The following is a 12,755-nucleotide window of genomic DNA, read 5'->3' on the forward strand; positions in this document are numbered from 1 at the left end:
AGATGGGCCAGGGAGCGCAACCAAAATGGGTTTTGGCTCAAATTTGCAGTTGATTTCAGTGAGTTAAGTTGAGCTATGATGGACAGTAAAGAGAAAAGTACAAAAGAATGATCTTGGGAGGTTAATGAGCTACCAAAAGGGCATCTAGAATGCTTGTAAGTCAAATGTTCAATTCATAAACTAAACCAGAGATTGACTGAAGCAGCATTCATCTACTATGCAATTGCAGAGCAAGAGTAGTTCGAAGGCTACCTGGCTGACTTTAGGCTCCATCTATAGTTTATAAAACAAAAAACAACAACCAACAAACATATATTCGATCCCCAGCGGAGTCGCCATTTTGTTTCTGGGAAAACTAGTGTCTTTTTGATCGACTAGCCCTCTAGGTTTGGCAGCTACCCTAGAAACAACAGTTCAAATCAAATCGTGATTTATTCTATGTATAATAGATAAGACAAAGACAAAGGAACCAACTTGGATCTTCTACTTATCTCCTTGCTTGATCTCTCTCCCCCTTGACAGAGCTTGCAACTCCTCTCCGTACTTATCTCGCTTGGAGAGTACCTGTAGAAACACAGTTGCAAAGAACCTTCAAAGAATCTTGATCTATTATATCATAAGCATTAAAAAATTATAAATATAATGAACATACAATGGCATTCATAAATAATAACATTCACAATTGCATAGTTATATGGAAGAAAACTTGAAGAACTTTATTAAATAGAAGGGAGAATTACAACCCAATTGTCTGATCCAGCACCATCCTTCCAGCATCAAAGCCCTCTTCACCTCATGAAATAGCGAGATCAAACCAACAATACAATGCTCTTTCTCAAATACAAACTATCAGCACGTCCTTGCAAATTACAAAATTCCAGCCTCTATATCTCTCAGATGAGGGATTCATTTATAGATGTGTGCAAGGGTGTGAGTCATCTCTAGGTTTTTTATTAGTTTCATTCCACTTGTTGCATTTGGTTCCACTTGGAGATCTCTTGGATCTCTTACTCATCCCTGGGTGAATTCAGAGAGGCAAGTGTCATAAGAGAAGTTTCTAGAAGATTCCATGAGCATCTGCTTAGCAAACTGTCTCGGACATTTGTCCATCCTCGCTCATCGCACCCTACAGAAGGCCTCATCAGTATGCATCGCACCTGGCTAGTGTAGAGTCAGTATGCATTGCACCCTGACAGTGGAGTAGTCAGTATGGTCTAGTTTAGGCTAATTCTGGTTGGTTTTTCAGGTGGAACTTTTGGGGAATGGTGTAATCAGTTGACCATGTTCTTTTAGGGTATGAAACAACACCTTTTAGGGGTTGAAGAGCCCTAGCCTATAGACATATAAGATTGGGGTTGAAGTGCCCAAATATGTCTATAACAACATGTCCAACATATATACAACAATAGTATTGCACATCCATAGGCCACACACTAACGTGACACTGACTCTACCAAGAAACCTTACTTCTAGAATCTTATCCATGGTTGTCCCAACATGTCACAAATCATAATGCTTTCATTCTGCTGATGTGTCCTTTAGCATTACCTTTCCATAAGATAAACTAGGAACCTCAAATTTCATGCCATTCACCTACATAAGCAATCATTCCTCCACAGGAATGACCCCTGACACCCTATCAGAAAGTGGCATAGATACATACATACATATATGTGAACATTAGCATAAAACAATCATGATCCCTGACCACCCAGTCAAATATATATATATATATATATATATATATAGATATATATATATATATACACACACATGTGAAGCTAACACAAAACAATCCTAATGACCTTGTTAGTCAAAGACATACATACATACATATATGCATATACAAAAATCATAGTCACAACACACTTACCAGATATCATCAGGTATAGGTTAAGAGAACTCCCTTTATCTGTGCACAACATGCACAACACTGAGAACAACAGTTCCCAACATAGCCAAGGAATTTGTTATGTCAGATCCATTTACTTTACCTTTCATGTTACCTTTCTCATGGTTGTCTTCCCCATGACCATTTACACGAATGGATCCAATCAATCCAATTCACTAGCATACTCTTTCCTTCAACTTCCCTTACTCATGCATCAATATTCATCTGAGTCTTGAATCACGTGTCGAGTACCACATATCTCTCCGCGAGCTCCATTAAGTTCCTTTGCCCAACCAATTCCTAAGACCCTCAAAACATAAAGGCAAGGACAAGAAACAAACAAGAAGAAGGCCATGAAAACCAATAGCATTACGACACTATAAACAAAGTGGCATGATAATGCACTGAATGCAATCAAGACCACAAATCAAGTGTAAACAAATTACAAAAGACAAAAAGCACAAGACTCTCAACAGACACCATGAATCAACCCTATGATTCCTAATGCCGCCAAGGGAAATCTCAACCTGAATCTTCTTCAATATTAAATCACGACACTCCCTTTTCCCATGCAATCCCCTGCATCATACTACCATAAACACATAATTGTTTGTGCATAAATAAATATAACAATATACCATTTATTTTACTTTGTTGTGCCAAGCACATTGCCTTGTAACTAAACACACATGTTAGCCACATTTCCCAAATACCAAGAGAGCATATCTATTAATTTGAAATCAACCTTTACCAAGTCTAACAACCATGTCATAATCAATAATACACTCACATTCATCGGTCATAATACATAATTCTACAATTATTACCTACTTACACTCAAGTATAGATCAGTTGTCTGAACACATATGTGTTATTACAACCATCTTAAAACAAGATAATTTCTTCATGCAGTCTTATAGACACATACTCATATCATGTAATTAATCAAACATTCAAACAAAAGATAGATGACATAATATGCACCAAACACTCAAACACCAAATAAATGACATAATCAAATAGTCAAGCACCAAGTATAAATTTTCACCTCAGGGGATCCTATCTTGTCTGCAAAATCAATCTAGATTAGCACGATATAACTTCACAACATATCAACTCAAACATAAATAAGGTCATGATGGTCATAATAGTAACTAGCTAAAATGTTCACATCATAAACTCATAAACAATTTTCATTCATACATAACAATCACATATGCACATGCAGTCTAGATTAGTATGACATAATATCACAATATATTAACTCATACCTGAATGTAATGACCATAATCATTTGTATATGTCAATACAAATTAGCACAAAACATAATAACATCAAGACATCAACTGTAATGACCATAATCATCAGGCATATGACCACAATGCTATAAAAATAGGTCATTATCATTCATGGTTATCTGATGTATGTACATATGACCACACTGATCAACTAACATCTATCATACATGTAACCATAACAAAAATAGAATGAAAAACATGCTCAAAACCCTAATTCATATAACAATCCATTAACTAACATACTTTTATTCATGACATACAAACCTGTATGACAATCTGCTCTTACCCCGAGGTCCAGTGTTGCAACCTCACTTTGATGATCTGCATCTCTTGCTTTATCTCAGCCAACACATTAGCATCATAACAACCAACAACGTCATGGTTAACTAAAATGCATATAATGACCTCATGGACAACAACCTTAACCATGACAATGCATGCATAACAACATATAGACATTGACATGCATAATCGACATGCACTCATGACGATCACATCCAACAAAAATGCCATCAACTTCCACATGGCGACACAACTGTGACAATGGCCACCACCATGCATACACAACAAGCACATATTCCACAAACATAAAGAACACATATGAAACTGACATGTATGCATGACAAACACATTCTGCCCATCAAGTCCAAGTGTTGAACCATGCTCTGATACCACTCTCTAACACCCTCCTCCCACATTTACCTAAGAAAACCAGTCCACTAGGGTAAACATGTGACAAAAAGTTACTATGACATGATTCAAATCCCTAAGTGTAGTTAAGGAAGTGGAACTGATGAACCAACACTTTACAGACCTCCCTTAGGTGCTATAGGACTCCCAACAGCTAATCTACCACTCCAGGTGCCCAACCCCTGAGCTAACCTAGCCTTTCAATGATATAAACCCCCAGTCACTCCCATAACAAGGCCTCCATGTGATAGGAACCCTCCAGTTTCTCCCACAATGCCTGCAAGGGAGAGGCTGCAGTCTTTTTCATCTAATTCTGTGCCAGAGGATGTGAGACTGAAGCCACTTTTTTAGGGCTAGTCTCCATACCACTGCCCAAAACTTGAGGAGACTTTCCAAGTCAATAAATGACACCAAGAAAAATCCTCTAACACAAAACTTGACCAAGGAATTGACCACACCAAGCCTAACCATGACAGTCATTTCGTTAAACATGTCAAAAATATGTATTCTACAGGTCATAACAACAAATCTGAGCATAGGGGTCTCATACTTATTCGAAAATAGCTAAGAAGCATTGATGCCTTATCACATTAGCTGCATTATCATCTATTATTTCATATATTCATTGTTCATTCATTTACAAATCAAAACATGATGAGATCCATACATCATCACTATCATAAAACATATTCATAACCAGCATATAAACAATAGAAGTAATAAGGATAAAATAGATGTAGAATCCACATATAAACTAGTACATTTACACATGAAATACCAAGGAGAAGGAACTCTTATTAATGAATGCAAAATCCAATAGGGTTTGGGACTTCCATGAACCACATAACCATATATTGGTTGAACCAAATCTTTCTTTCATCTAATCACCCCCATGCCACATTCCAAGCATGAATGTGAGACTCATAACTAAAAAAAGAACCGAATGGCATGGATGCCACTAGATTTCTCCACCTACATCGTGAGGAATTTTATTTTCTCATATTTCCTAGGCTTTACCGTAATCCACGGTATGATTCAGGGATCACTAGGCCATAATGGAGACACCACCCTTCAGGCTTTGCCATATATCCCACCATTCCCCGAAAAAGGATTCCTAGGCTTGATCAAGGGCATCTATCTCTAGGATTTACCATATAACCCTCCATTCACCAATCGAGGATTCTTAGACCCACCAAGGCAACAAAAAATATGGATTTACATAACCCACAGTCCTGTCCAGGGGTTACTAGGCTTTGGATTTACTAAAATCCATAGTCTGGTTCAGGATCACTAGGCCATGTGTTCTTCCTTTTAGAGATCCACCTCACTCAACTTCAAATCCATTCGGCAATCCAACTCCACCAAAACATGAGAACCCGTCACCTTAATGCTATCCATAATCAACAAGGCTAGGTTGAAAAACACTGTCACACCTAGAAAAACCCATGCCAATGAAAATAGGAGAACCAAGAACACACATGCATAACCATGCATGCCAAAACTAGAAAGGAAATCACATGAAAAATTTGGGTGTGGAGCATGATTATTTAGAGGTATTTGTTTTTATCCATATGTATACCCCAGGAAGATTGTACACCCCTCCACGCGGGGTAAAAACAGATGTAAAATTGCCTTGTAAAAGTATAGTAATTTCTAGTCAATTTGGGTCGTTCATTAGGCAGATGATCTGACGATAGAATTTATGTTTAGTTTAGGGTTTTTTGCCCTAGAAGGTAACCCCTCCCTTTGTATGAGGCCATTGTATTGAGGTGGTGTAATAGATGTGTATTCTCCGAGCGAGAAACAGATAGGTGAGACTGTGAGAGAAAACATAGGATATTACAATGGATTTATTGTAGGTTGTGTCTCTTCATTTTGTTGGATAATAGAAAGGAAGGACTGGCTGTTCGAGGTGGACATAGCCCAAACTCAGTGAACCAAGTATATCTGTGTCTCTCTGGTTTTATGTGTTCGTGTTTTTCCGTATATTATATGTCTTGCATTTCTTTGACACATATATAATATTTTTCTAACAACAAATCGATACCTGCAAATAATATCGATGTAGCTACTAGATCCTACTCTTCCTTGTTTGATCCTTTCTTTCCTTTGCCTTCTTTTCTTTCTTGATCCAATGCTGAAGTGCTCCAAGAAAACTTTGTGTCCAAGAGTGAGAGAGAGAGAGAGAGCTCCAAACTGAACTGACAAAATTTTACCAACTGATCCTTAGAAGCCTTTTTATCAATGAGGCCTCTAATTTCTTAAATTTCAATTATTTTCCTTCATTTTCCTCCTCAAATGCAACCAGTGACCTTTCACCTTCCTTTTCTCCTAATTTTCTTTATTTTCATAAATAAATTGCCAAAAAACGTCATTTTTCCTTTCCAAATCCTTTGTCATTTTCCTTTAGCCATTATAACTAAAATGAACACCCACTAGGATATTTTTCCCACCCTTCAGCTTGGAATACGTATCCCACGACCTTGGTATTATATTTTTTACACATATTTTTAACCAGGGTTGTTACATTCATGTTAAGTCGTATTCAAATCACCTAGGATATCATAAGACTTTTAAAATTGTGAAGAAGTTTTATCACTGGCCAAACTTGAAAAAGGAAGCGGCTGAGTTTGTTGCTAGATGTTTCAATTTTCAACAAGTGAAAGCACAGTGTAAGCATCCAAGTGGTTTATTGCAACTAATTTTGATTACGGAATGGAGATGGAAGGTCATTTCGATGGATTTCATCACAGGTTTTCTAAGGACATCTAGACAACATGATTCCATCATGGTTGTGGTTGACAAGTTCATCAAGGTTGTTGACTTCATTCCAGTAAAGTCTACTAATTTAACTAGTGAGGTAGCTTAGGTCTTCATTTGGGAGATAATGAGATTCCATGGAATTCCTAAGTAGATCGTATTAGATAGAGATGCCAAGTTCACTTCCAGCTTTTGGAAGGATTTGTTTGGAGGTTTGGGGACAGAGTTGGATTTTAGTACAACTTATCATTCGCAGACAGATGGAAAGATTTAGAGGGTCAACAATATTTTGGAGGATATGCTTAGGATGTATGTTATGCACCAAAATAGGAAGTGGAAAGAGTATCTTCCACTGGTAGAGTTTGCTTATAATAATGGGTATCAGGAATCCTTGAAGATGAGGCTATTTAAGGAACTTTATGGGTGGAGCTGTAATACTCCTATCAACAAGAGTGATATAGTGAACAAGGTGTTTATTGGGTTGGACATGTTGGTAAAGATGGAACAAGAAATGTAGTTTATCAAGAAGAATATAAAAGCATCACAGGATAGACAAAAGAGCTATGCAGATCAACACAAGGAATTTAAGGAGTTTTAGGTTGGGGAGCATGTGCACTTGCACATCAAGCCCAAGAAGAGCTCCTTGAAGATTGGATCATGTGCCAAGTTGGAACCTCAGTATTGCAGACCCTTTGAGATCCTTGAGAGGATTGGACCAATGGTCTACAAACTTGCACTGCCTCCGATAATGAAAGTCCATGATGTTTTCCATGTTTCATTGCTTAAAAGATATGTGAAGGATGTTGATCATGTACTTCACTGGTCAGTATTGCAGGTGGATCCAAAAAGAGAATTCTAGCTGGAACCTCAGTGCATATTGCAGTGGAAACAACTCATGCTCTGGAATGGATTAATCGAGCAATTTTGAAGTGCAGTAGAAACACTATGGGCCTAATGAAGCCATATGGGAGATGGATGATTAGATGCAGGCTTTGTATCCTTCATAATTTTTCAGTTGAGGAAAAGGAGTTTTGGTATATGTACATATATATGTATGGTTGTTATTGTAAATATTGCAATGAGTTGTGTTATAAAGTTCCAATAAGCGGTATCAATGCCATGTTTTCATGTTTTTCACGTTGATTTTTCTTTTAAATAGGTTGTTATTGTAAATATTGTATCGAGCTAGGTTATGAAGCTCCATGGGTAATATGTTTTGGTTTTCAGTGGTCTTGCTAGTCATAGGTGTCATAGAACATTGAGGACATTGTTCCCCTAAGGGGGAGGGCTTTGTAACAAACCCAAGTTAAAATTTCATGTAATAAAGGTTAATAAAGGAAAAAGAATAAGACTAAGGTCATGGGATACATATTCCAAGCTAAATGTTGGGCAGAACATCCTAGTGGGTGTCACTTTCAATTTATTTAGGGCTAAGGAAATTAGCAAAGGCATTGGTCAAGGAAAAGGGGCAATAATTGGCATTTATTTATGAAAATAAAGAAAACTAGGAGAAAAGGAAGATGAAATGTCATAGGTTTGCATGAGAGGGAAATTGAAGGGAAAATAGAGGAAAATGAAGAAAATAGAGGCTTTAATGATAAAAAGGCTTCTAAGCATCAGTTCAGAGCTTTTTTTCAGTTTGGATTAGGAATTGATTTCAGAGAGAGAAGAGAATCAAGAGGAGAAAGCAAGAAATCAAGCAAAGGAAGGACAAGGAAAGTAAAGGAAAAGCAATAAAGGTTGGATCAAACAGCTTCAATAGGAGGATTTTTCATGTAATAGGTTTCATGTGTGATTTCCTAGCTGAGGTGTGAATGCATGGTGCATGCATTTATTTTTTGGTTCATTTGCTATCACTAGCATGGATTTTTCCTGGTTTGACAGTGGTTTTATCCTTGCCTTGCCATTTCCTAGATAGCCATGGTGTGATGGGATTCTTTTCTTGGTTGAGCTTTAGATTGCCAGAAGGTTTTGGAACTAGGTGAGGAGGTCTCAAGAAAATTCCTAAGGGTTGGGGGTGGAGGTGGTTTAATCTCCAGGAAGCCCTTGACAGGTGGGTGGAGACAAGAAAACTCCTTAAGGTATTGGTGAAGAAACTCTAAGGCATCCAAGATTTTTTTGGGCTTTGTGATATCTTAACTAGTTTTGGCAAGATCAAGGTAGCCTAAGGGTGGATGCGGTTTGATCTCTGGGAAGCCCCAGTTGTTTATGTCTTGAGATCCCACATTCATGCTTGGAATATGGTATGAGGATGATTGGTTGAAAGAAATATTTGGTTCAACCCAATCTATGGTCGAGTGGTACGTGGAAGTCCCTGACTTAGTTGGTTTGCATCAATTAGTAAGAGTTAGTTTCCTATTGTAATCTATGAGCACTTGTACTTGTTATAATTATTATTTGATGGTTGTTATGTCATGGTTAATAATCTAGTTATATTCTGGTTATAAGCATGGATCTATAATATCCTCCAGCTACGACTTGTTTATAATTTCATAAGTATTCAATGGTTAATTAATGCATGGGCTAACAAGTGTTATTGCAACTATTATGGGAGAGAATTAAACCTTCTTGGTGATTCTCAGATAAGTTTCATACTCCTATGCTCAGATGTGTATTCATGACATGTAGCTTACATGTTCACCATATGTTTGACAAAATGGTTGTCATGGTTAGGATTGATTAGGTCATGTTATTATCCAAGTTTCATATGAATAACAATGGAATTAACTCATTTATCATTATGGAAAGTCTCAAGAAGTTATGGGTAGTGGTCTAGAGGCTAGCCTGGAATTGTGGCTCAGATCTAGTTACTGCACCCTTTGAACTAAGGATTTTGGGTTATAACTGCATAGAAGTAGTTTCATGCATGCGGTTGGAGCCCTACAACTGCACCATTGCAAGATTGTGCATGCTGTTGGGAGTTTAGGTCAGCGAAAAAGCAACCCAGTCTCTATGGTTTAGTCACATGGGGTGTTTCTTTGGCTCTTGAGTGTCTTTTAAGCCCTGTAGGATGTCATCTTGTGGTCAAAAAGTCTCAATTGTAGACACCACTTCCTTAACTAGAGCTAGGAGGTCGAATCATGTCATAGTGGCACTTTGCATCACATTTACATGAAGGGCTTGTGAAAGTGGGTAAATGTGGGGAGGAACTGTTACAAATGGAAATTGGAGTGAGATCCACAAAATCCCTCTGCACAACACTATGTTATAAACTAGGAAATACTGAGAGAGGTTGAATCAAAATTATGTACCTTTTAATATTTTTTTGTTTATTTATGTTATAACCAAAGAATAAAATCACAACACTATAAGTCAAACAACAAACAAACATGAAACACAAATTTTTACATGGAAACCCATAAAGGGAGAAAACCACTAATATTATTTATGCTCTTTATGTAAGTGCAAGCTCCAACCTACTGTTATAATAGATTTACTGGCACCAACTATAAGGAGGCACTCTTCCCCTGGTTTGTAAGCACCCACTTGCTCAAAGCACCTACGTCCACAATTTCTAGGCATCAACCTTCTAACTATTTTCAGGAACTAACATGAAGGAAGCACCCACTCGATATGAAAGCACCAACCTATTTTCCTAGTAGACCCATCTTTCATTCATTTTCATACTCAGACCTTCAGGCATACTCTTCTCAAATTAATTTTCAGAATTTACTACTACATCTCCCAAACATCTAGATATTCTTGATCTATACAAACATACTTACAAAAATGATTGAAATATGATTTTCTACTTAAACACTTATTTCTACTCTCATGCATAGTCTCACATCGCTTCCCTTACACAACTCATAATCATTCATTTTCATTCTCATGTCATGGCTTCATATTTTCTATTCATGTACCTTACAGTATGAAATTTTCATTATGAGTCCTCTTCCTTGCCAAAACCTCAATTATACTATGAAACGACCAAACTTATCATGTTGTTCTTATTTTTCTTTTATAAGATCAACCCTCCAATTACCATGAGAAATAATCCATGGTTTTACCCATGGAAAACTTGGCTAATTGTGTCAACATTTCTGATTGTTTAACCATATCAATAATTCAAATCTTGTAACAATGAAATTAATCAATGGAGTTGAGTTCTCAATTGCTCCTTTCTTTTTTCATTTCTCTTCATGTGTCCATATATCGAAATCTATTCCTAGATTCCTAGATCCTTATTGCTTCACCACTCATCGACCTTGTTTTTCTTATTTGTCAATCCAACTTATTGATAGGTTAATAGGTCTTTTTTACATAAAGAAGCCCCCATTGTTATGTCATTTAGCTGCAGACCCCCAGGTGAGTTCATTCAACCAACATTTTAAACCATCTGAGGTCATGTAGTCAGGGTTCTGATGATGCCTGTCAATTTCAGTTCTGGTCCTTTTTGTTACAACATCCCAACGTTAGGCCCCTAGACAAGTTATCATTTGTGCATACACTTTTTCTCAAAATTATACTCTACTCATCATTGTCATTGGTTGGAACACTCTATCCATGTCACTTGATTGCCACATCCCCCCAATACCCGAACCCTTGGGTCATTCTTGTAATTGAACTTCACATATGAGGGTCATGAGGCCGAGAATTAAGGTTGATCCATGAGTAGGTTAACTTAAACCTTAATTAAGAAAATAACCATGATTAACTAAGTAATTAAACAATGGTCTCACCAATCTTTCATTAGAATGTTAATATTTTCACAATGTAAATGCACCATCCTTGTTGAGTCATCTAACACATCAACACTGATTGAACTACCTTGTATGATATTTATCATTATTTTCGTTTTTCAATTGTCTACTATGTTGGCATCTTATTGTCACCCACATTACCTTCACTCTTAGTGACCATATGAAAACCACTATTCATAAAAAATCTAGTATCGTAGCCCCACATTTGGTGGTATTTTACTTTGAGTCGCCCCTTTCCCGTCAACTCTTTACATAAGAAGGGACCCCTACAATTAACATACATCATTCGATCTCGGGCCTCAACTAGATCAATAGTGATCGAGCACGAAACATGTGCACCACTTATCTGATAGGTGAGGTTTAACTCCCACACATCTTTAAATTCTGCCACTCCTTGATCATGTGTTCCTCCCCGATCTGCTTATGAGAATTCACAATCATGTACACAAAATAAGAAAAATAAGGTTTTCAATTTGATCAAAGGAATTTTGGGGTTTTTCCATGAACCCACACAATTTACCCATCCACATCATTTCATGGAACACCTCAATCACATCTTTGCACATATGCCTTGACCATACTTCCTTTGACGTCAATGACAACAATTGTCATCAATGAAAATATATATCCAACAATCTCTGCCTTTGGCATTGATGGAAACACCACAAAACATTTCCTATTGGTAATTGATGGCAACTTTACCAATGGATGACACTTTATCTTTCATTTTGTTGTTTTCTCACTCTCCCCTTGTGTTGTTGATAGATGACCACTATATATCTACAATATTTTCATCTTTTTATATGTTTGCATACTCTCCCCCTTTGATATCACTCGAAAAGAGTTTATGTCCTCCCCCTAATAAGATATAAATGACTACTCATCATGCTCCCCCTTTGAAGGAAATCAATTGTAATATTACCATAAATATCTACTATTTGCACTATGCTCTATGCAGAACATCCGTTACTATACTGGATTTGGAATTCATCGTCGCTAGCAGTGGATTTGCTTCCCTTTTTATGTTATGAGACTGATCTGGATTTAAACAGGAACGCAATAGATTACAGAGATAACCATAAATACAGAGATGCGATAACCATAAATACAGAGATGCAGCGGAAATAATACTTCATTTCATTACTGTAAAATACTGAAATATGCTTACAAATAGAAATGGAAAGAAACCAGCTAGGGGATGGTAGCTTATCTCTGAGAAGAGATGTGGCGGCTACATGCCTCTGAACTGTTCCGAACTGTATTACAATGAGGCTCGAAGGCCTATTTATTGTTGAGAAACAATGGAAAACCCTTCACATCCCGAAACCTAACCCTAGAAGATGAAACGCCAAATTGTGGGCCCCGTTTGGGTAAATTGGTACATCAATTTCCCGGGGTCGTAACTTTGGCATA

Source organism: Pinus tabuliformis, chromosome 9 (assembly GCF_031772625.1).
Source record: "Pinus tabuliformis cultivar Carrire ecotype Pingquan chromosome 9, CPIR1, whole genome shotgun sequence".
NCBI lineage: Eukaryota > Viridiplantae > Streptophyta > Pinopsida > Pinales > Pinaceae > Pinus > Pinus tabuliformis.